General features: G+C 41.2%; 1 long non-coding RNA gene across 1 annotated transcript; it reads right to left on the reverse strand.

Annotated features, from left to right (window-relative positions):
* Positions 1–19: 19 nt before the first annotated feature.
* LOC119479587 lies at positions 20–22,674 on the reverse strand. Its single transcript, XR_005204714.1, has 3 exons — positions 22,331–22,674; positions 6,312–6,319; positions 20–116 (listed from the first exon to the last, which is right to left on the reverse strand). It is a non-coding gene; the product is annotated as an uncharacterized LOC119479587 (long non-coding RNA).
* Positions 22,675–22,908: the final 234 nt, after the last annotated feature.

A 22,908-nucleotide genomic window follows, 5' to 3' on the forward strand; every position in this document is an offset into this window, starting at 1 on the left:
ACAGATTTCCCCTTTTTTTCGTGACGCTCAGCACGACTTTCAACAACGCATTTGTTGTGCCTTTTCTTATGAATGTCCAGTAACACGTGACGCACATTTCAATTTCCGCTCTAGTCCTTTCAAAATAAAACTACTCAGTTAAGTTTAGAAAAAGATGGACTTGGTTACGCTTAAGTGATAAAACTACTTATTTAGCTTTAGGAAAAATCACGTTTTTTGTTAAAATGACACCGGAAGTGGCCTAACTTAATTACGGAATTCACGTGATTAAAAACGACTTATTAACTTTATGAAAATGTCGCGGTTTGGGTTAAAATAACACGGAAGTTACGCGACAAATACAACTTATTTAGCTTTAGGAAAAGATCGCGTTTTGGGTTAAAATAAATCTGGAAGTGCTGTAATTTAAATACGGAAGTTACGCAAAAAATAAACCAACTTTGAATTCTGGTTTCACACAGGACACGATGACCGGTCTCCTGGGCAAAAGTCCTGTGTTTTTTGAACACGTCCTCCCTATGTGGCGCTCTTTATACTTCTCAGTTCACAATAACGTGGATTACATACAAATTAATTTTGTGCCGACCATCACGAAAAACAAAGTGAAATTTGTGTTTATGTACACGAATCAATGCATTACATTTCATGACTATTTCACGAACTGATGTGCGACCGGGCTGCCTTGTCACATAGAGACATAAGTTGGCATCCAGTGCTAACATTTTGTTGGCAAATCCTTTTTGTTTAGCTCCCATTGAAGATACTGAAGTCATCAAGTCATGATTTTCTTTTTTCTTAATGAGATGTATTGTAAAGTTGAGTGCTTTAGCAACCTGGGAGGGGTTTACTTTCAGCAATCAAAGGCTTATACATAAGTGTCTTTAGGGTTGAATGCCAGAAATTCAAATCAGATTTTTTCCCCCACAAACTCTATTTCAGTTTCCTGAGAAAGATATCTGCAGTTTACATTTCAGGCTCTGTGGCAACAACTTGTTTTTATATAGATTAAGACAATAAAGCACATTGAAATAAATGAAAACTGTACAGTTCAACAACTGGTTTTATCAGATTTGCAGGCCACCATTAAAGATCAGAGGTGTAGGGACGATTGAGCTGCATTCGACAGGTCATTTCCTGATGTAACTCCCTCAAATGGCTGTATGTGATGCACTACAAAGACCACGATACACTCCCATACAATCACTCAGACATACAGTAAAACTGGTCAGAGGATAAATTATTCTGTATGATTAGATTTGTCCACCTCCAAGAGGCGTTCTATTAAAATTAAACTCTATAAATAAAATATTAAAGAATGCCACTAGAAAATACTGAAGTTGTGTTTTTTAAATCAAACTTCATTCATGGCAAGAAATCCCTCATGCATCAGGTAAGTGATGCCATTACCAAGCATAGGGGTGGGAGAAATAGTTGAAAGAATCAATCAGCACGGCTAGTAACAGCAGTGTGAAGTAGGAAGGAGCTAACGCAACCAGCGGCAGTGATGTAATGATCAGGAAAATGTAATAATGATAGCTGATTTAGTGCTGAGCCAGAGCTAACGTGAAGCTTCACTTTGTGATTCAGGATAAACACATGAGACGAAGCACAGTAACCACATACTTGGTCAGAATTGAGACTGAGAGCTACTCACTCTAACTTTTTTGCCAACCAAAATAAACTCTGACTGTCCTCTATCCTCCCCTGATGAGGAGATCAGCTCCAAGTGAGTGGCTTCACACACCTGCTCCCAATACTGTCATAAGGGAGTGGGTGGAGCCACCTGGCAGGAATGAAGATGCCTCCAATTACCCTGGCCCCATCAGCCCTGTAAAAATTACTGAATGTTTTATGGCATAATTAATGTAAAAAGTTTTGTGCCATAAAATACTTTCTTTGAAAACAGCATATCAAACTGCAGTAACTACAAAACATAATTAAAAACTAAACCAAACTGGAGTAACTGCATTGCACACTCTTGGCTGCATTCTGGCTTTGTAATCTCTGGGCTTTAATTTCCGTCATACTTACTTCACTGTGAAGAGTCCCCTATTACTAGTGTGAGTTGTTTTTGGGGCAGCTTTAGCTCAGTAGTTAGGGCGGGTCATCCACCAACTGGAAGGTCAGCGGTTTGATCCACGGCTCCTTCGGGAAACAGGGCAAATGTTAGCAGTGATGATCAAGCCCCCAGGAAGAGCGCCGGTCGTCGATCCCAATTTTTGCACTGGCCAAACAGCGGTACTGCAACTTCCGTGTCCGTCACGTGATGCATTGGGCCCAAAAATATTTTTTCCCATAGGCTTACATTGGGAAAGAGACGTCTGTAACTCCGCATATCGTCTTTTTTTAGGTGAATCAACTTTCAAGTACGAACACCTAAATATCCCTTATTTAAAAAAAAAAATTGTAATTAAGTTGTAAAATGAACTAGCCGAAATAGCCGAATCCAGAGTTATTTCCCTTCCTCCGTTCATGTGAATGAGACCCAGCCGAGGCTGGAGCGTATGCTGTGACGACGGCGTGACGTTGGGACCCCGTGACCGAGTCATGTGACCGAGCGGACTCTACTGCGCATGTTCTATGTGCCCGAGATCCGGGTGCTTTCCCAGACGGAAGTCGAGCCATTTAGGCTTCATGTGCCACTGAGCAACTTTCATAGGAATGAACGGGGCCCCACCTCCAACGCTGTATCCAGTTCTCTTTAAAAATCTATGGGGATGACCTGTACTAACCGATGGACACGTCTCTCTAATAGAGACACCCTGTCTGCAACAGTGCAACAGTGGACACAAACATCCAAACAGAAAGCAAGATTAAATAGGCTAAGCTAGTAGGCAAGGCTAGAACCAGAGTTAGGCTAACATGGCAGCAATAGAGCCTATGGCTATCACTAAGATCAATTTAAAAATAAATGTAACAAGTCTAGAATGATATGAACTCACTCACATGGAGAGAAAGTAACAAGAGTAGATTGAAGTGAAGATAGGAAGAGTGAAGATAACGGTTGTTGATGTCAAAGAAATTGTGATGTGCGTCACAGGAAGCAGCGTCACAGTTGTGACAAATATTATAAAATATTTTGTTTAATTTATGTATGCCAATACATATTAAGTATTCACATCTGTATATGGAGGTGTTGAATATTTGCAATCTCACGTTGGAACTTTTATACACCACTGTATCCTTGCATGTGTGTGCAGTTGTTTGTCCCTCAGGGTTGATTGACACAACAAGATTTCTTCAACTAATTAAACTGCTATTGTAGCGTCTTTTAAAGATCGAGGAGCTGGGAGACAACCCTGAAGCAAAACCTGAGAGGGGAGTGTTTCGCCCCCGATCTCCTACCATTTGTGTGGGCTGACTTAATAGAGTCGACATCATATCAAAAAATCTTGCAGTGTGCATTGCCCCTAACCTGTTGTCTTAGTGTGTAGAGGTCCTTAACACAACAGATGGAGCTCCTGGGGTGTGGGTTTCCTTTTAATTACTTTGCCTCAATAAGCAATTTACATTTGATAAGGTGGCTTACAAGGCACACCAATTAATTCTCACAAATCCTTTTTAATTAATGGGAAGTGGAATTCAGGGCACATGGAGGAAATTGATTTATAGCAGCTATAACACAAAGTGTTTAACCTCAAAAGCCATGAGGAGTTGGAGCCTAACTTTCAATGACGTCTTCTAGTCTATCAATTGATCGAATAGTTGCCCATGAATGGATTAACTTACTGGGGAGCCCTGGTGGGGCCCTATTCACCCCTCCAGCCACCCATCTAGAACTCCTTGAATAATACTTTGATTCCTTTAGCTGTGCATATCCCCATAAGAATTAGTCCTAAATCAAGACCAATAAGCCCTGAGTTCAGACCCAAGTTAAGACTAACAAATCCCAAGTCCAGTCCCCATTCAAAAAAACAAATCCAGAGTCTAGTCCGAAAGCAAGACCAACAAGAACCCAAGTCAAGACCAACTATTCCTGCGTCTGGTCGTAAATCAAGGCCAATAAGTCCCAAGTCAAGACGCAAGTCAAGACCAACACATACCATGTCCATTCCCAAGTCAAGACCGACAAGTCCCGGGTCCCTAGTCCTGTCATAAGTCGAGACCAACAAATTCAGAGTCAAGTCCCAAGTCAAGGCAGACAAGTCCCAAGTCAAGACTAAGAAGTCCTAAGTCAAGTCCCAAATCAAGTCAAGTACCCAGTCAAGACCAACAGGTGCAGAACCCAATCCCAAGTCAAGATCAACAAAGCCTGAGTATAGTCCCAAGTCATGATCAACAAGCCCTGAGTATAGTCCCAAGTCATGATCAACAAGCCCTGGGTTTAGATCCGAGTTAAGAACAACAAATCCCATGTCCAGTCCCAAGTCAAGACCAACAAGTCCCAAGTCAGGAATGTATCCCAAGTCCAGTCCCAAGTCACAATCAACAAGTCCAAAGTCCTGTCATGAATCAAGACCAACAAGTCCCAGGGTCAAGTCTGAGGTCAAGACCTACAATTCCAGAGTGCAGTCCCAACAAACAAAACATTATAAACTGACTGTGGACCTTGCATAGGCTGCAGTACTGATATTTGAATTTGATATAAAGAAGAATGTGTTGACCGTAAAAGATGTATTGAGCATTTCAGGGTCACACTTATGTAGAAAGAAAGATAATGGAAAATATCTGTGCATAGTTGGATTTGTGTTCATGTTTTTCAGAAGGTCAGAAAACAAGAGGAAGCAAGTACCCCTCCTCCCCCATACACACACACACCCCACCGTCCTCCCTCTGGAGTTATCTCTTACTCTGTGGATTGATGAGTTTTCTTCAGCCTGGTTGGCCAAGTGTAAAATCCTGTGTAATACATTCCTTTTTAATTTGGGTCGCCACCAGTCGCTGCATACAAATGCAGTGCATGCAGTCTTGCAAGGCCGGCATGTAGGTGGCTCTTAGTCCTTTTCTGCTTCATAAAGCCCCCCCCAGTCTGCTGACTAACAACCCCTTTCAGTATCTGACTCAAATTTAGATTACTCTATCGAGTCATTTCTCTGCCCCTGTGTGTGTGTGTGTGTGGTTCTGTGTGTGTGTTCAGGTTACACTGTGTTAGTCCGAACCTCAACCTATCAACAGTGAGCAATTAAAGTGTAAAACCATTTAAAGTGTGAATATTAGTGCCCAAAGCTCTTTTGAGTACGGACACGCCACATTTTAATTCACTCTATGATTTAGTCATGAATTTAAAATTGCAAAAGCCCATTTTGTGTATGCGTGTGCATGCGCGTGTGCTGAATACTACTAAAGCTGCAGCAAAGGTGAGTGTGTGCTAGAGAGGTCAGGGAAACTTTGTAGAGAGATTCTGATTTGGAAGATTCTCTCTGTTTTGCCTCAAAGCGAGATTAAGTAACACTTTACCAAACAGCTGCTTCTGTTGCCACATTACAGGATAGTGGCACATTGAGTTTCATTTAATTTCCCAAGGTTCTATTGAATGAGTTATTATAAAAAATATCATCACGACACCACACATCTCCATTTGGGTAAGAAAGCAAATAGCCCGTGCCAGGTTCTTGTTAACTTTTACAGAGGAGCAATGAAAGCATCCTGACAGGAAACATTACAACTGGTATGGGATTTGCACGGCAAATCTGCAGCAGATGATTAAAACCGCCCAGAACATCATTGGTACCATTTACCAAGCAGCAGCGATATCAGTGAGGTGAGGTGCCTGCGCAGAGCCCAAAGGACACAAAAAGGCAATACTCAGCCCAGCCATAGCCTGTTCACCCTACTGCCATCTGGCAAGTGATACAGAAGTACAGTATCCACTGTACCCTTTTTATTTCTTCCTTTAATGCTTCTTTTATATATGGGGCTATACATGAGCTTGAATACAGAAACACAACTCTGGATCTGTGAAATGAGCTGCGATGACGTCTCCAGCCATTTACAGGCCGTTACAGCCCTCATAACGTCAAAGAGCAATGACAAAAGGCCGAAGAAAAAACGAGACCCAATTTCATGCTGACAGATAATGTTCATGTTTATCTGTCTCTGTTGATCTATTTATTCTTCTCTCCCATACTCTGCGTGCTCCTTTTGTGTCCTTTTATTCCGTCTTACCAAAGTATAATTAAATTGACAATTGTTCGGGCTTGTTTGGCTCGTTCACAGTTGCCGTTGATTCCCAAGCTGCAGGTATCATCCATCATACAGAGTCACACAGGTTGCTTCTTTGTACCAACTGACGACTTAGTAAAGGAAAAAAGGAGCATGTACATGTTTGGCTTGACTACTTTGACGGAGCCAATTATGGGTTTGTATTTTACATTTCATACTGCCTGATTTGAACATCTTAACAGCCTTACGAGAGGAGCGATAGCTTTTTTCTCAAATAATCAATTTACTCGTTTTTGTCAAAACTACACAAATAAGTGAAATTACAAAAACAATTGTTGATAAATAAACCAGGTGTGTAATATAGTCAAATGCTTGCATTCCTCTGATTTCATGTGTTTTTATGTACCATCTTAAATCCTTAAGGTTAATAGAGTCCTAAAACACAGAAATGAGTTATCATTTTAGCACTTCCGGTTCCCTTGTCTTGAAGTCAATGGCTTTATTGAAAGGGTTTTTAGTTAGATGCCTGAAATAAGGTCTGTGGTTAACACAAGCTGAAGAGATTTAACGTCTTGGTCTACGATATTAGTAAATCAGTAAATATCCCTCTGGGGAATTTTGCCTTCATGTGTCGTTGCCAACAAGTGGCTAAACGAGACTACTAAACGTCATCACGCCGACTCGTCCGCCTTTACAGCCTCGTTGTTTATACTCACGCTCATGCGACCGTGGTGTAGTTCATATAAAGTTAGCATTTTACTTCTGGCGATTGCATTTTTTGTTTTCCACAGAGCTTATTTTCTGAAATATTTCAAAATCGAATGGAAAAATCTCATTGGCTTTTTGTCGAGGGAACCCAGGGTGATGCTATGTTTCTGTGGAAATCTAATATGCCATGCTGAACACCCATGTGCCATTCTCTTTGTTTATCTTTTTTTTTTTTTTTTTTAAACGCCTCCGGGCTTCCACTGGTAACCCTGTGTTTAACGTCACAAAGCCATGAACTGTGAGAAATTCCCTCAGGCAGAATGCAGACTTATGGAAAGTGTTCATAAAGGGCTCAAAATATCAAGTCAAGTCAAGTCAAGTGAAACTTTATTTATAAAGCACACTTAAAAAAACAACCACAATTGACCAAAGTGCTGAAAATGTACATAATACAAAGCAACAACAATAAGAACAGAGTAAAACAACAAACATAATGTGCACATAATAGCAGTTAAATAGTTGCAGCACAACAGAAGATAAACGCCAGCGAGAAGAGGTGAGTCTACAGCAGCGACTTGAATGATTCTATAGTCTGAGCTGTTTTAATATGAAAAGGTATGCTGTTCCAGAGATTAGGGGCGGCCACCGCAAAGGCTCTGTCTCCTCCGTTTTAGAATCTAGTTCTGGGGACATCCAGGAGCATCTGATTGGTCGACCTCAGTGCTCTAACTGGTATGAAGGTATTAAGGTGAAATAGTTCTGCTAGCTTGTTCAAAACAAGTGATAAAATCTTAAAATCAATCCAGAAAGGGACATGAAAGCCCGTGGAGGGAGGCCAAAACTGGTGATATGTGATCACATATGTGATGAGCCCTAAACCCTAAACGGACTTTGTGGGAACGCGCCTCAAAGTCCGTGAGTGTGGATATTGGGTTTGGGCCCCATGTCTTTTTGCCCATGCTGTCTCTTCTGTCCCTGAGGCAAAGTTATCTGGTTTCACTGCTAGTCCAGGGGGGGGGGAGGCTCAGGACCATACCATCCTGCTAATCTTAGCCCTCAGATAAGCAAAGAGGCAATTACCCCTTATCACAGAGCCCCAGGGAGAGATGTGGAGGAGGATAGCGTTCATTTTATTAACAGGGGTGTTGTGTTGCAAGGTGGATGATGTTGATGAGCTGTAAGTCATTATAGCTGAGCAACTGTCCACAATCTCCTTGACCTGATTTATCTCAATTTGTTGTGCTTGAGGGAGAGAGAGAGAGATGGGAAGATGGCGGACCAAGATGCTTTTATTCTGAAAGAAACATCTGGAAACAGAAGCAGGGTTACTCCCCTATACAGCTCTTTTTTTTTTTGTTTATCTGTTCCTCATTTGTCAAACTCCTTCACAGCTTCATGCATAAACACACACTGTCACACGCACACAAACAGATGTCTTCATTTGCCTCCGCACCGCGTTTATAAGGGGTGGTGTGTGTGTCGTGTGCAGAATGAAGGTTGTTGCTGAGTGTGCTGTTTTCCCCGCCGTGCCACCCTGCCTGATGGCAGTGGCCACTGAAGCCTGACGAATTTGTCTTCATTCTATACCAAGGACCCAAGTCACTGTGACACGAAGCAGACAGAGAAACACTGGATAGCTCCCGCCTGGCTGAATGGAGCCGGGTGGATAAATCACATTACAGCAGTGTGTATGTGTGGCCTATGGCGTATAGGTTGCTGCATCTTAAGGGACAAGTCTATGGGTATTTCTATTGAGACATTTTTTTTATTTGTTCAAAATGTACCTTAAATGGAGATTTGTCAAGTATTTAACAACCTTATCAACACGGGAGTGGGCAAATATGTTTGTTTTATGCAAATGTATGTATATATTAGTTAAATATATTAATCTGGAATGGGCCATTCTTCACAATGAGTACTTTTCCTATAAGTATATTTTGATGCTAATATGTTTGTGCTTTTACTTGAGTAACATTTTGAATGCATGACTTCTAACAGTGTTTGTACATTGTAAATTTTTTAGGGCTGTCAATCGATTAAAATATTGAATCGCTATTGATCCATGATTAATTGAGATTAATTGTAAATTAATCACACATTTTTTATCTGTTCAAAATGTACTTTAAAGGGAGATTTGTCAAGTATTTAATACTCTTATCAACATGGAAGTGGACAAATATGCTGCTTTATGCAAATGTATGTATATATTTATTATTGGGAATCAATTAACAACACAAAACAATGACAAATATTGTCCAGAAACCCTCACAGGTTTGCCTACAGGCAACAGCTGTCAGTCTGCAGTGTGCTGACTTGACTATGACTTGCCCCAAACTGCATGTGATTATCATTAAGTGGGCATGTCTGTAAAGGGGAGACTCGTGGGTACCCATAGAACCCATTTTCATTCACATATCTTGAGGTCAGAGGTCAAGGGACCCCTTTAAAAATGGCCATGACAGTTTTTTCTTGCCAAAATTCAGCCTATGTTGGAGCGGTATTTAACCTCCTTCTTGAGAAGCTAGTAGGCAATAGATATTTAAGGTTTTCCAGTTTTTCAGCATCTTCACTCCAGCTTTAAAACTGAAGTTGCATTAATGCCCTAAAACAAATTTGCGTTATTATCGCGTTAACTTTGACAGCCCTAGTTTGGATATGGAATTTACTCAAATGGTGAAAACACAGAACGCTGGTAACTCTGTTAACTCAACCAGCTTACTTGTCTTGGGGTAAAAATGTCTGTGTAACTTAAACTAAATCTGCTATCAGACATGAAATGACACCATAATGAATGAGCTCCACAGTAGCTGTTTCCACTCCTCTATCATCCATATCCCACCGCTGCACTCTGTCCGATACTGAGTCCCTCTGGAGCGCTTCCAAATCAATCCCATCGGCAGAACAATTATCCTGCTCAATCACATCGGCCGGCTGATCACCTCAACACGTCTGAGAGCTAAATCACACACACATAAACACACACACACACACACAGGCTCACACAGTAATACATAACATCACTCTGACAGGTATGTACCGCGATTAGACACAATTATTTCTTATATTATATTATACTCCCGTCTATTAAATCTGTGTAATATGAAACACAGGAGACGCATTTTTCTCTTTCAGCTCCTGTGCCTCAATCAATAGTAATGGGTTGGTTTCCATGGATACCAAGATGAAAGTACTTATTCTAAATTCTTAAATGAAATCTAATATTCAGATAATGGCCAGTGCTAACAGTTTTCCACAATTGTTAAAGCACGTCTTGAAACCTTCCACCCTTTTCCTCAAAACTGTAAATACAAAAAAACAAATCTTCAAACTGCATTCACAAAACCTCTGACTCTTCCGGCAAATTACAACAATCGCCTCAAAATCGTTTTATCTGTGCTTTCAGATCACAGACAGTCAGACACGACTGAGCAGTCATTACACACTACATCAAAAAATGGAAAACACAGTGTTCAGGGCATGTAGAATAGGGAATAAGGTTTATTGCCTTCACTTCACAAGGAATTTACCTTGGTGTTTGGTGTATACAATACAGGTTATTGCACACTTATAGTTTTTTGCCATTGCTAAAACACAATTTCTGACACTAGGGCGCTCTTTCTCGAAACTCTACAGGCAAAAACAAAAAACAATATAAACAAAATACCTTACATCTCTTGCAAAGGCAAACAACTTAATTCAAAACCATATAAACTCAGAATGCAGAAAATGCATTCAGAGTTTTGGAGACTTGAACTGAGGTTCTGCTCTCTGATTGTCAGTTTAAAAAATTGTTCATTATGTGTCATTTTAGGGTGTTGGCAATTGAAAAATACTACCAAAGTGATGCACTTTGTGTCCAAATTTCATGTTGTGTCACAACAATTTCATAACTTCTTACGTAACTTATGTAATTTAAAAAGATCATGGTTTGGGTTAAAAGAATTGTTTGTCACGTAACTTCTTGAAGTGGCAGTATATTTTTGGCATCATTTTGCAAAAAATTCCATAATAACCTTTCAGCATATTATAATTCAAGTGTTCTGAGAGATAACTAGACTTCTGCACCTCCTCATGGCTCTGTTTTCAGGCTTTAGAAAATCTAGCCCGGGACGGGAGACTTTGGCCAACCGCAGGTCATTTCAGAGAGAGAGCGTTCCTATTGGCTGTGCTCCGGTCATGTGACCGGTACTTGGCGTTCCTTCAAGAGATCTCATCATGTCTCATCGAGTCACAAACTTTCTCATTTTACAGCTAAACCGTGCACTACAAGATGATTCTGAAAACATTTGAGGAGAGAAATAGGCATTAACGTAACATAATATTGATTCATATTTGATCAGCGCTGCCTAGTTTGACCGTTTGGTTGGAGTTCACGAGTGATTGACAGCCGTAGACAGCAGATGGACAGCAGACCTCAGATCAGCTCTTACTGCTTGTTTTCCTCCAGTCTGTGAAATCTTGCAGATGCCGTTAGGAGCACCGGAGGACACAGAGACACATATTTTTTTTCCAGGTTACCGGTTTCATGTACTGCTGTAAGGATATAGCGACCGTTTTATAACAATCGTTTTTAATCATATTGGCTCCAATCTCGCGTACTTCAGCTTTAAGTAGCCTACCAATTTAAAAAGATCATTGAGTTAAAAGAACTACGTTTGTTATGTAACTTCTTACACAGCCTACGTAGCTTAAAATAAGTCAATGTTGACTTTTGGTTTCACACGGAACACGAACACCTGTCTCCTCGATGAAAGCCCAGGCCATTACGCCATTTCATGCATTTCTGTGAGATCAGGCTGTAGTGAAATCTCAGTATGCAGTATGTTCAATCCATAAGAAATATAAAAACAATTGTTAACAAAAAACGTAAACCTTTTTTTGTTTTTTTGTTATTAGCCATGCTAGCTGCATGGCTCTAGGCATGGCAATGGTGGTCGTTCAGTCATGTATTTTGGTCCAGACTGAAATAACCCAACTATTACATAGGTTTCCATGGAATTCTGCACAGCTATTCACACAGCAGGTCCAGTGACTTATTTCCCTTGGTTGGACAGTCCACAAAGCCGCTTGAATGCATGCAGTCGCAGCCAGTAGTCCCCAGATATGGCAATGAACAGTGGCAGTCAACATCAAAGGTGATTACTGCTCTGGTGTCAGGATATCTCCAGTCAGCTTCAAATAAGCAGATCTGTAATCACTGCACTGCTGAGTGAGGAGATGATCCTCACGCTCAGTTTCACAAATGTGGAATCAACTATTCCAAATGTCTGCTGAGGCTCTAAAACTAGAAGAGCTAAAAAGAAAATATAAAACATGCATGAAAAGTGTGTGAGTGAAGGGAATGACTAAGTGACATAAACATCATTATAATCACCAGAATCAGGCCACGTGGGGGAGACGCTTTTGATTAGTAAGCTCTTTCATGCTCACTGTGAGGCAGAGACAGGGGTGACTAAGTAGATTCTTAAATATTAAAAGCCTCAGGAAGGGATTTCTGCTTTAGCATTTCAACACTGAATTTCAGAAGACCTAGATTTGCAAAGCATCTGTGACAGGTCATTCTATGATATTCTTTTGTTTCCAACGAATCTTAATTGGAAAGTAGGGAAAAGGAGCTGCGGTATTTCCTAAGTCCACAAGCTGGATTTACTATCTGTGCCAGTTTGTTCTCATTCCCAGGGCGTTAAATACCTTTCACGTCACAGTCGGTGTTAGGTACCGCCGCACAGGTGCATCCTTTTGCGCCGGTATGAAACGCACTGGGTGTTCCATTAACTACATTGTAAACCCATCTGTGGCAACAACCCTGTTCTCACTCCTAACTCGTCAAATACCGCCGTTTGGTAAGTGCCCTTCATCATTGGAAACTGGCACCCTTTAGCAACAGTATGTGAGAACCAGGCTTTCAACTCCAATCTCCAGTCTGCTAAGAGCGGGCGGGAGGGGTGGTGGATGGGATGGATGGATTTATTTTGTCACGGTAAGTCAAGTTACATGACTTGTTGGTATCACCAGTCACGCCAGTCACGGAAGTCACGTGAGTCGGTAGTATCGACAGCCCTGTGAGTCACATGAGTCGCTAGTCACGTAACTTGATGGTATCGTCAGTCCCATGAGTCGGTAGTCACGTGAGTCGTTAGTACCGTCAGTCCCGTGAGTCACATCAGTCGTTAGTCACATGACTTGACGGTATTGTCAGTCCCATGAGTCACGCGAGTTAGTAGTCACGACTTGTCAGTATCGTCAGTCCCATGAGTCACGCGAGTTAGTAGTCACATGAGTTGTTAGTATCGTCAGTCTCGTGTGTCACGTGAGTCACTAGTCAGTGACGTTACCTTGAGGTTACCGAAGTTGCCTAAACCTTACGGCCTGTGAAAAATATTTTGAAAAGACACTACGCATATAACGAGCGTATATTGACACGCCGTCCCCGATCCTTCCCAAAATAACTCAAGAGGGGTACCCCGTGCGTCGGTCTCCGATGCTGAGGGGCACTGACCAAGCGGTGGTATTTGACGAGTTGGGAGTGAGGATGTGTCGGCGGCAGCAGTAAACACTCCAAGAAAGTGTGCCAAAAAGACACACAAAGCGGGCAGGTAGGCAAGTGGATGGGTCCAACAAACATAGAGCTTTCATCCAGGAGGCCGCTGTTCGTGCGTCACCCAGAGGGCCGCTCACCCAGAGCCTGGTTCTGCCCTAGGTTTCTACCCGTTAAAGGGGAGTTTTTTTCTTGCCACTGTCACATAAGAATGCATGCTCATGGGGATCTCTTGTTGGGACTCTAGATTATAGAGTATGGTCTAGACCTCCTGAAAAACCATCTTGAGATAACTTCTGAATTGAGCCTTCGCCCAATGTCAGCTGGGATCGGCTCCAGCCCCCCCGCAATGCTGAATAGGATGAGCAGTTACAGATAATGGATGGATGAATTGAACTGAAATGTACATACGTAGTAGTTTTAAGCCCAACCTAAACCTTCTTTCCTTAACCCAACTATAGTGGTTATGTTGCCTAATCCTAAAGTGACGCCAAGCGGTGGTATATGTGACGAGTTGGGATGTCTGTGCTCGATAATAGTGGAGCAATGCCCTAAAGGCATTGGATGACAGGATGGGAATACTCCAGTCAAGGTACAGAACAACATAAATAAAACAATAAAACATTGTAAGACAAGCTGAACATGACCTCTGAAGCACAGCCGTGAGAAAGAGCGCTCACGGGGGAACAATGCTGCATTGTGGGAGTGAATGCTCATATATGCTGCTCATTGCTCCTCTTTTGTTCTTCTACGTGCAGCACGTCTTTGTTCCGTGTGCACAGCCTCATTACCGAGACAACAACTCATATATATGGAAGCGTGGCGCAGCCTCAACACTATTACCCTGAGAGAAACACGAACAGGCTGACCTGTGGTTCTCGCTGATTGCGCGTTATCAGGCCTGTGTGCTCCTCTGGCCCTGTGATGCTTTTCTCTTCCGCCGGTCTAATCAAAAGGAAATCTGACGATGAGTTGTCCTCTGTTAGGGCTGATTTGATATATATCAGGTCACCTCACCCTTTCCTTCTTCACAGCACCTCCCCCCTCTCCACTGCAAAAAAAAGCGGAAGAAAACTAATAATTGAAAGTGAGATAGCAGGCGAGGACGGAAGGGCAGAGAATGGTAGCGGCGAGCACTTCACTTGGAAATACGGCACATGCAATCCTGGTGGAATCAAAAGAGCCGGAGCAGTATTCTCCTCAGCCCTCCCTCTCAATTTGTATTCAGAGACTTGAGTTGTGCTGCTCAGACGAGAGCAAATTCAGTTTCTCATACGGAGTCTCTACTCTTGATGCATTCTGTGCCAGCCATAAAATGACCCCTATTTCTTACTCTCCATATTGCATTCAAAAAGCCACATCAACAAAAGAGTTCTGTTTGAGTTCCACATAGTGTGGACTCCGCAGTGTTTTGTTGAATTGGGTGACATGAGAGTGCAGAAAAGCATCGCAAGTTGTAGAAACTTTTTTTTTTCTCTTTTTGTCCCTTTACATTCAACGCAGTAACAGCATTTTCTAAAAAGTGAAATAAAGCTATTAAAGTAAAAAATAGAGCAAAAACATATTCAGTCCACAAAATGTGTTCTACATTGTTGTGGTTCCCAAAGGCTGAGTTAATGCTGTGGTGCTGTTTGGATACGTTTTGAAAGGACTGTCAAGTAAAATAAAACAGTATCGCGGCAGTTCGTGAAATAGTCACAAAATTGTATCTATTTGATTCGTGTACTGAGACACGAATTTTCCTTTTGCAGGACTTTCAAAAATATATTTTGCATTTTTTTTTTTTTATGAATGTCCAGCAACACCTGACGCACATGTCAATTTCTGCTCCAGTCTTTTCAAAATAAAACTATTTAGTTAGGTTTAGGAAAAAATCGTAGTTTGGGTTAAAATTACACATGAAGTGCTGTAACTTAAGTACGGAAGTTACGTGACAAATAAATCATGTACACGACTCAATACATCCAATTTTGTGACTATTTCACGAATTGCCGTGCGACTGGGCTGAGTAAACATTTGATGATGCAACTATAGCTGTGTTTTCATTCAATTGTCAAACAACTTTGAACCCATTTGTGGAGATTATTTTGCTGAACAAAACGTGTAAGTATCATAAACGTGTGTTTTCCACAGATCTTATTTTCTGCAAAAACCCAAAACCAAATGGAAAAATCCCATTGGCTTCTTGTTGAGGGAACCCAGGGCGATGCTAACTTCCTGGTTGGCCTACAAAAATATGTCATCTCTGGAGCACTCTATTAATTTACCTTTTAGCCTGTTATTAGTAGAATAAAAATGCATAAAAAATGTCGGTACATTAACAGCGCCTTGTGGCCATCTCCGCACATCCCTTTGCCACCCCAGTTAAACATTCCTGGAACCGCCGCTTGGTATCACTGAGGAACAATGTTGGGATTTGGGCAGAAGGCTCATATAGATGAAAGTGCTATTACGGGTCAATTACGACTCATTTGAGATTTCCGCAGCCGCCGTTGGCATTACACAGCCAATTGCACAGATGATGGCTGTAATGTGAAATAAGTGGCAATGAAGGAGACGGGGGCTGCCGTCATATCACCCAAAAGACCCAGCAGGCGGAGGACAGCCAGGGAAAGAGGGCAGAACATAAGGAGAAACGTTACCTGTGGTGTTATTAGCACACAGTTCCTTCTATGAGAACATTTATCCATCTGTCACGGACCTGCACGGCGACTCAAACACCTCAGCTTGGATTTAACCAATGAAATATTGAGCTCATTAATGAACTCACAATGTGGCACAGCTGTGTCAATGGCATCCATCTCCATATGATGGATATGATGCAATTTAATTATTGCATGATAAATATGACCAGTGTGTTTTATTAACTGATTATACTCTAATATAGTTTACAATAGGAAGTCATTAACCTAAAATTATCTAATGACCCATTTTGATCAGATTTCATGAATGTAATGTGGGACAGTAAAAGGTGCAGCTGGCTGTTGTGGAAATAGCTTTACTTTAATATAAACATTACTGCATTATTCGTAATAATGTAGATTAGGCAAAATACCTGTGGAAGTGAGGAAAAGATGTGAGAAATTGTTGTTTGCATGATCCTGTTTAAATCGATCTAAAATAAAAGCCATAATAGCTAGAACATTCATTCTTTTTGTAGGAGAAAGCTAAAGCTTTTGTCTTTTGCTTCATCGCGTTGTATGCTCATGATAACATTGTTACATTACATGCGGTGCAAAACATGGTGACAACACGCGGTGGTGCCAGAGTATTGCCCAGTAGGCTAATGGCCACTGGAAATCATTGTTTGCATGATCCTGTTTAAATCAATCTAAAATAAAAAAATATTAGCTAGAACATTCATACTTTTTGCAGCAGAAAGCTAAGGATTCTGTCTTTCGCGTCATCATGTTGTACACTTTTGATGACGTTACATTGCGCTACGATACGTGCATTACAAAATGGGATAACAATGTGCGGTGGTGCCAGAGTATTGCCTCGTAACGACCGCGTGAGATCGTTATTTGCATTATCCTGTTTAAATCGGCAATTTTTGATGCAAAAATATTAATGTAGGCACTGGGGAAATAATGATACTGTAGATGAAATTATCAAATTGCCTTTGAATTTGGCTCATAAAAAAATTTACATTGTTCATATAACTTATGGAGCGCTAAGAAATATTTTGTTCATGGTTCCACGTTTAAAAATATTTTGGATCAATACATATTGTGTGTTTATTTAGTAAAATGTTATGAAAACATGTCAGATTTTTATTTATTTATTTATTTTTTACAATTTCAATACTTTTATCAATTATGTTTTATGGACTTACATTACATAAATTACCTTTTAGTTTAGGTTGTACATATTTTATGGGTATGGAACATTTGAAGATATTCCAAGAAATGGTAAATGGATTTGCATTTATATAGCGCCTTTCTAGTCTTTCAATCACACAAAACTACACGTCAACATTCACACACTGATGGCAGGAGCTGCCATACAAGGTGCCAACCCGCTCACCAGGATCTAATCTAAATACTCATTCGCAAACAGACAGCACAGCCCTTGGGAGCAATTTGGGGTACAGTATCTTGCCCAAGGACAATTCAACATGATTGGAGGAGCCGGGGAACAACTCGCTCTACCTCTGAGCCACAGCCGCCCCTGACATCTCAATAAGCCAAAATACCAATGTAGGCACTGGCGGACCATTTCTATTGCAGAGTCCAAAGAGGTGAAGCTTGAATATTGAGAAACTCCCAGGACAGCTCCAGAATCAGTGCCCTGGACAGCAGTCATGACAATACGAGACAAACCTGATTCTCGGAACCATTCTTCCACAGAGTTACTTCCCCCAAGACCACTGTCCTCATTAATCTAGATCCCATGTGTCTCTACATTAAATGTGGCCCATATAAATGTGTTCAAGTGTTACCAGGGGTATGGAGTGTAACAATCCGGTTGTTACCACACGGAGGGGCCAAGCACCACACTGCACCCTTAATGGCACATTATGCCAGATTGCAAGAAAAAAGGTCCTTAACACCTTGTTGTCGACCACCATTCGGACCAACCCAACTACAAGACCCCTGCATCACCAGGCTAGACCTTCTGACCCAGTGGGAGGCCATGGTGGATGTACCCAGAGCCACACACATTGGTCCTGAGGCAGTGGCTCTCCACACCTCAAAAGACGGGGTGCGCTTCACCTCCTTGGCTTTGCCGCCAACCACAGAGTATTCTGCGTTGTCACCACCAGCTAGATGGTTTTCCACGTCACTGCCACCACCCACAGTCATTGTCTCAGTCATTGACAGCCGCAGAACATGTTTGCTCGTCATTGCCATCCCAATCTCTATGCATCAAGGCCCCTATGCTTGCTTCAGTCTTTCCTGCCGTGGGTGTTGCCAGAACATAGTGCTTCACATCTGTCAGTTTGACTCCTTCACTGTTCAGAAGGTGTGACTCCTGAACACCTCGGAGGTCCTAAGTGGCACTCTTGCAGTGGTGCCAGGTGAGGGCTCCAATGGGGCACATGGGAGTTGGCATCTTGGGTCCCTCTTCCATGAGTGACCCCTTGCTCAGTCCAAAGGGGAGTTAAGAACATGGGACCAACCCCGGACTCCCACGCCATCCAAAGTTGCAACAAAAGCCTCCCCAAGGCTGGCTCGGCAACAGCATCAGCTTCCCCCAGTACTTCCAGCAATGGGTTGCAGAGGGCAGTGATCCAATTTAGTAGTGTCTGAGGGGCATAGGCAAACCTCTCTTCATGCACCGGGACAACAGACCTATGGATGCAAGTCTCACTCTATTGGTGTTACTGGTGCTACTCACTTCTACATTGTGTTCTATAGTGTTTACTCTGTTTCCACATTTTATGTGATGTTAAACTTGATGCTGCCAATAAAGATGCTGGTCAAGGTGAAACCCAATTGTTAAACCCCTACTTAGTGCATCATTTTGCTTTTATCTATTTTCCTCACCATATAAAAATAGAAAACTGCCAAAGCTTGTAATACATACTCCTTGAGAAATAGATTTTTTTCTTGCCAAGTTTTCTCCATCTTGATATGATAAAACATTGGAATTTATCTCCCCTCTTAAAATCAGTGCACCTATGGTTTTCGTTCCAAGCATTATTTTTAGCTACAGTACACACTTGTGATGTGATCATCCTGATCATTCTGTTGTATAGGGATGGTAGAAAAAGTACTGGAAAGCTCTAAAAGATAGGAAAGGGTTTTTTTGTGTCAGAATAATGGTGTAATACTAACATTCATACATCGATGCATGTATTTGCTGAGTGGATTGGCTGATGAGCTGATGGTTGATCAGATATTGGCACCAGTCTGTTTCCCAGCAGTTAGGAGGTGCCTCCTCTGTGTTATTACATAAGCTTTATCCTCGCTCTGGGAGGTGGAGCTGTCTGCAATTAGTAGCCCCTTTCACACAGAGATTCCTCCATACTGCCGCAAAGAAGATCCGCCGTTACGCCGGCTTCGCTTTTTCACACTGGACAAAACAACAGTGGCATATTTATTCTGGTGACTGAGTTGGATAAACACTTTTTAAAAGGTGACTTACTGGAGCCTGACAGACTGCATATGTATGGTCAGGCAGTGCATATTTATATAATCACAAGACTTTAGGGTGCACTTGTTAAGCATAACTAGTTGCATTTGCACTTTCTACCTTTTTGGTAATTTCCTGGCTCCAAATGAAGCCCTTGTGCAGAGCAACATGGTGCAAATGATGATGTATGAACAATGCAGTTTTGTTTTTGACATTAAATTGTCCTTGCGTCCAAGCCTGCTAAACAGCACATACAATTATTGTGACTGTACTTGACCAAGTCATGCACACCGAGCCGCAAAATGTCAAGTGAAATATTTTATCATACATTGTTGGAGAGTGTGATTCAGATTGGTAACAATCATGGCTTGTCATGTCAGGTTGTCTCATTCTCAGTGACAGTTTGGTAAATGTAGTTAAGAGTTTGGAGCATTTTTTCCCACGAGTAAACTTTTTTTTAAGTTTTAAGTGCACCCAATATATATTGCTACTGCATGTATTATTTATTATTATTATTATTATTCCCTTGTGCATAAGAAAAATAATTGCTATTTTATTTCTGTGTCATGAAGGCAGCAGGAGATGTGTTTTATTATTCATCAGGACAGCATGAAAAATGTAATTTTACTCACCATCAGCTACCTGCAGACCTAATAACCGACTTTATTTAAGTTGCATAATCCATCCAGGATATAAAAAAGAGATTCTTACAAAAACAAAATAATGAGTCTACATATTTAATAACAGTAACTGTGGTGGTTCTGATGTCCATAACCACACGTTGACAGTGTGCATCACTTAAATTGGAGACAAATACCTGCTGCTTTCACATTTCGCTTTAGGGAGTGACCTCAATACCATGCATACTATTGTGGATGTGACCATTTCTCACAGTATTGTCAGTAGGCGCATCATTGTGCACATTTGCATAGACATAACTAATCAAATGCAGACTTGGTAATCTTGAGAAACTAGCAACAGTAAACTAGATGTTAGAAATCATCAAATAGAAAAACCCAATCCAATCTTTTCCAGTAAGTAAGTTTGTTACGTAAAATAGTTATGCTTGTTACGTAACTTATGCATCTTATACATCGCATTAGTTCAGTATGTAAATGATAAAACAAATAAAGTAAAATGACACAATGTAAATCAACGTTGACTTCACGTTGAAATCACAGCTGTAATAGTTGGGAACAAAATAGTATGGTACAGGGGTTGACGGGTGTGTGCGTCGAAGTCGACAAACTTTGTGGTGTATAAGATTGTTTTCGTTCTGTGGAGCAGTAGCGTTAAATTGTTTTACACCCTGATGGTTCGCTGTCTCTGTGGAACAGTAGGTTTAAGTTGAATACCTTCGGGTTGTTTTTTCGCTGCACTTTTTAAGCAGTAGTTTTAATTTTGAGTGTTTTACTATTGGTTATGCCATATTAAGTTGTGTAATCACGCTTTCGGTTAGAAAGTAATTTTCAGTTGGTGTTTGTACATTGTTCATCATATTCTTTGTTAATAAATTGTATAATTATTTTTCACAATCCTGTTGCCAGTCTGGAGGCAATAGAAATACTCAGAATTTTGAAATTTAGCACCTTTAAAGGAGAGATTGACTCATTCAAGCAGTATGTGTATGATTCTATAGCTAATGCCATTGTTGTCGATCACTTCGCTTGTTAATGTTTTTCTTCTCCCATTGCATTAGACAATGAACTTGTGCCCAGTTTCAGGAACTGTATACCATCAGTCTTGGCCAGCCAACCGGTGGTGCCTGTAGTTCTTTGGCTCCGCCCACAGAAATTGGCCCTGCACACATAAAACACATGAATGAGACTCTCAGTGTTGGATTGCTTTGATGATGAGGAGAATTGCTTTTCACTCCACTTCATTAGCCCGACTTGAAGAGCGTAGCAGCAGCAATCCCTCCTCGTGCATCCTCACATCCTGTCCTTAATTAGGTGTGATTTAGATGTCGTGTAAGTATAACTCATGGGTTCGATATGCAAAATTCAGCCCAGATGTGAGACAGACTTAGAGAACTGGGTCACCCACTTCCAAAAACTCCAGTAAATACTCAGAGTGCATCAGGTCTCTCATAGCTCACATGTGTGTCAGCTGCAGAGAGTGCTGGAGGGGTGGATGGTTATCCTCCCTTCTCCTGGAGTGCTTCATTCAGTCCAGACAAACATGTGCTCTGATATTCTATTACACTGGAAGTCAACCCCGTTGTGGCCTTCACTAGGATGACCCCGATGAAGCCACAAGCCTAAACGTGGTCTTACAATATAGTTTTTCTTTATACTACGAGTGTTGCTGGAGTTGTTTTTCCCTTTTTCAATGCACCTTGGAAGTAGGTGAAGTAGTACCAGAAAAACACAGTCTCACGGCAGGTTGTGAAATAGTCACGAAAGTTAATCTATTTAATTCGTGTGAATAGACACGAATTACGCTCAGCGTGACTTTCAACAATGTATTTTTTGTTAGTTCTCCTATGAATGTCCAGCAACACGTGACGCAGGTGTCAATTTCCGCTCCAGTCTTTTCAAAATAAAACTATTTAGTTAGGTTTAGGAATAAATCGACTTGGTTAGGCTTAGGCAACAAACCTACTTATTTAGGCTTAGGAATAAATCGACTTGGTAAGGCTTCGGCAACAAAACTACTTAGTAACGCTTAAGAAAAGATAGACTTGGTTAGGCTTAGGCAACAAACGACTTAGTTAGGCTTAGGAAAATATAGACTTGGTTAGGCTTCGGCAACAAAACTACTTAAGTTTAGGAAAAGATAGACTTGGTTAGGCTTCGGCAACAAAACTACTTAAGTTTAGGAAAAGATAGACTTGGTTAGACCTAGGCAACAAACTACTTAGTTAGGCTTAGGAAAAGTTCAACTTGGTTAGGCTTAGGCAACAAACTACTTAGTTAGGTTTAGGAAAATATTGCGGTTTGGGTTAAAATAATTCCAGAAACGATGTAACTTAAGTACGGAAGTTACGTGACAAAAAAATCAACTCTGACTTCTGGTTTCACGCGGGACAAGAACACCAGTTTCCTGAGCAAATGTCCTGTGTTTTTTGACCCACCATTCCACTCCGCCCTCCTCCCAACGTGGTGTTCGCCGCTCTCTATATTTCCCGGTTCACAATTATGTGGATTACATACAAATTGATTTTATGCTGACCATCACAAAAAAAAAAATTAAATTTGTGTCCATGTACACTAATCAATACATTTCGTGACTATTTCATAATCTGCTGTCCGGAAACCCTCACTCTGCTTCTACAATAACAAGTAGGTGTGGTGTTCATAACTCATTCTCGCTCTCTCGTAATTCAGCCACTTTTTTAGAAGGTTGCCGGAGAGTTATGATAGAAAATTTAGGAGGGACCGGACAAATTAGTTTTTGAAAGCCAGAAAGAGCTTCAAAACTAAGACTTTTTAGTAGTGCACAGTACATGACTCATTTGTGGGAACATGGCCTCTTTTCAG

This window comes from Sebastes umbrosus, chromosome 20 (genome assembly GCF_015220745.1).
Source record: "Sebastes umbrosus isolate fSebUmb1 chromosome 20, fSebUmb1.pri, whole genome shotgun sequence".
NCBI classification, from domain to species: Eukaryota; Metazoa; Chordata; class Actinopteri; order Perciformes; family Sebastidae; genus Sebastes; species Sebastes umbrosus.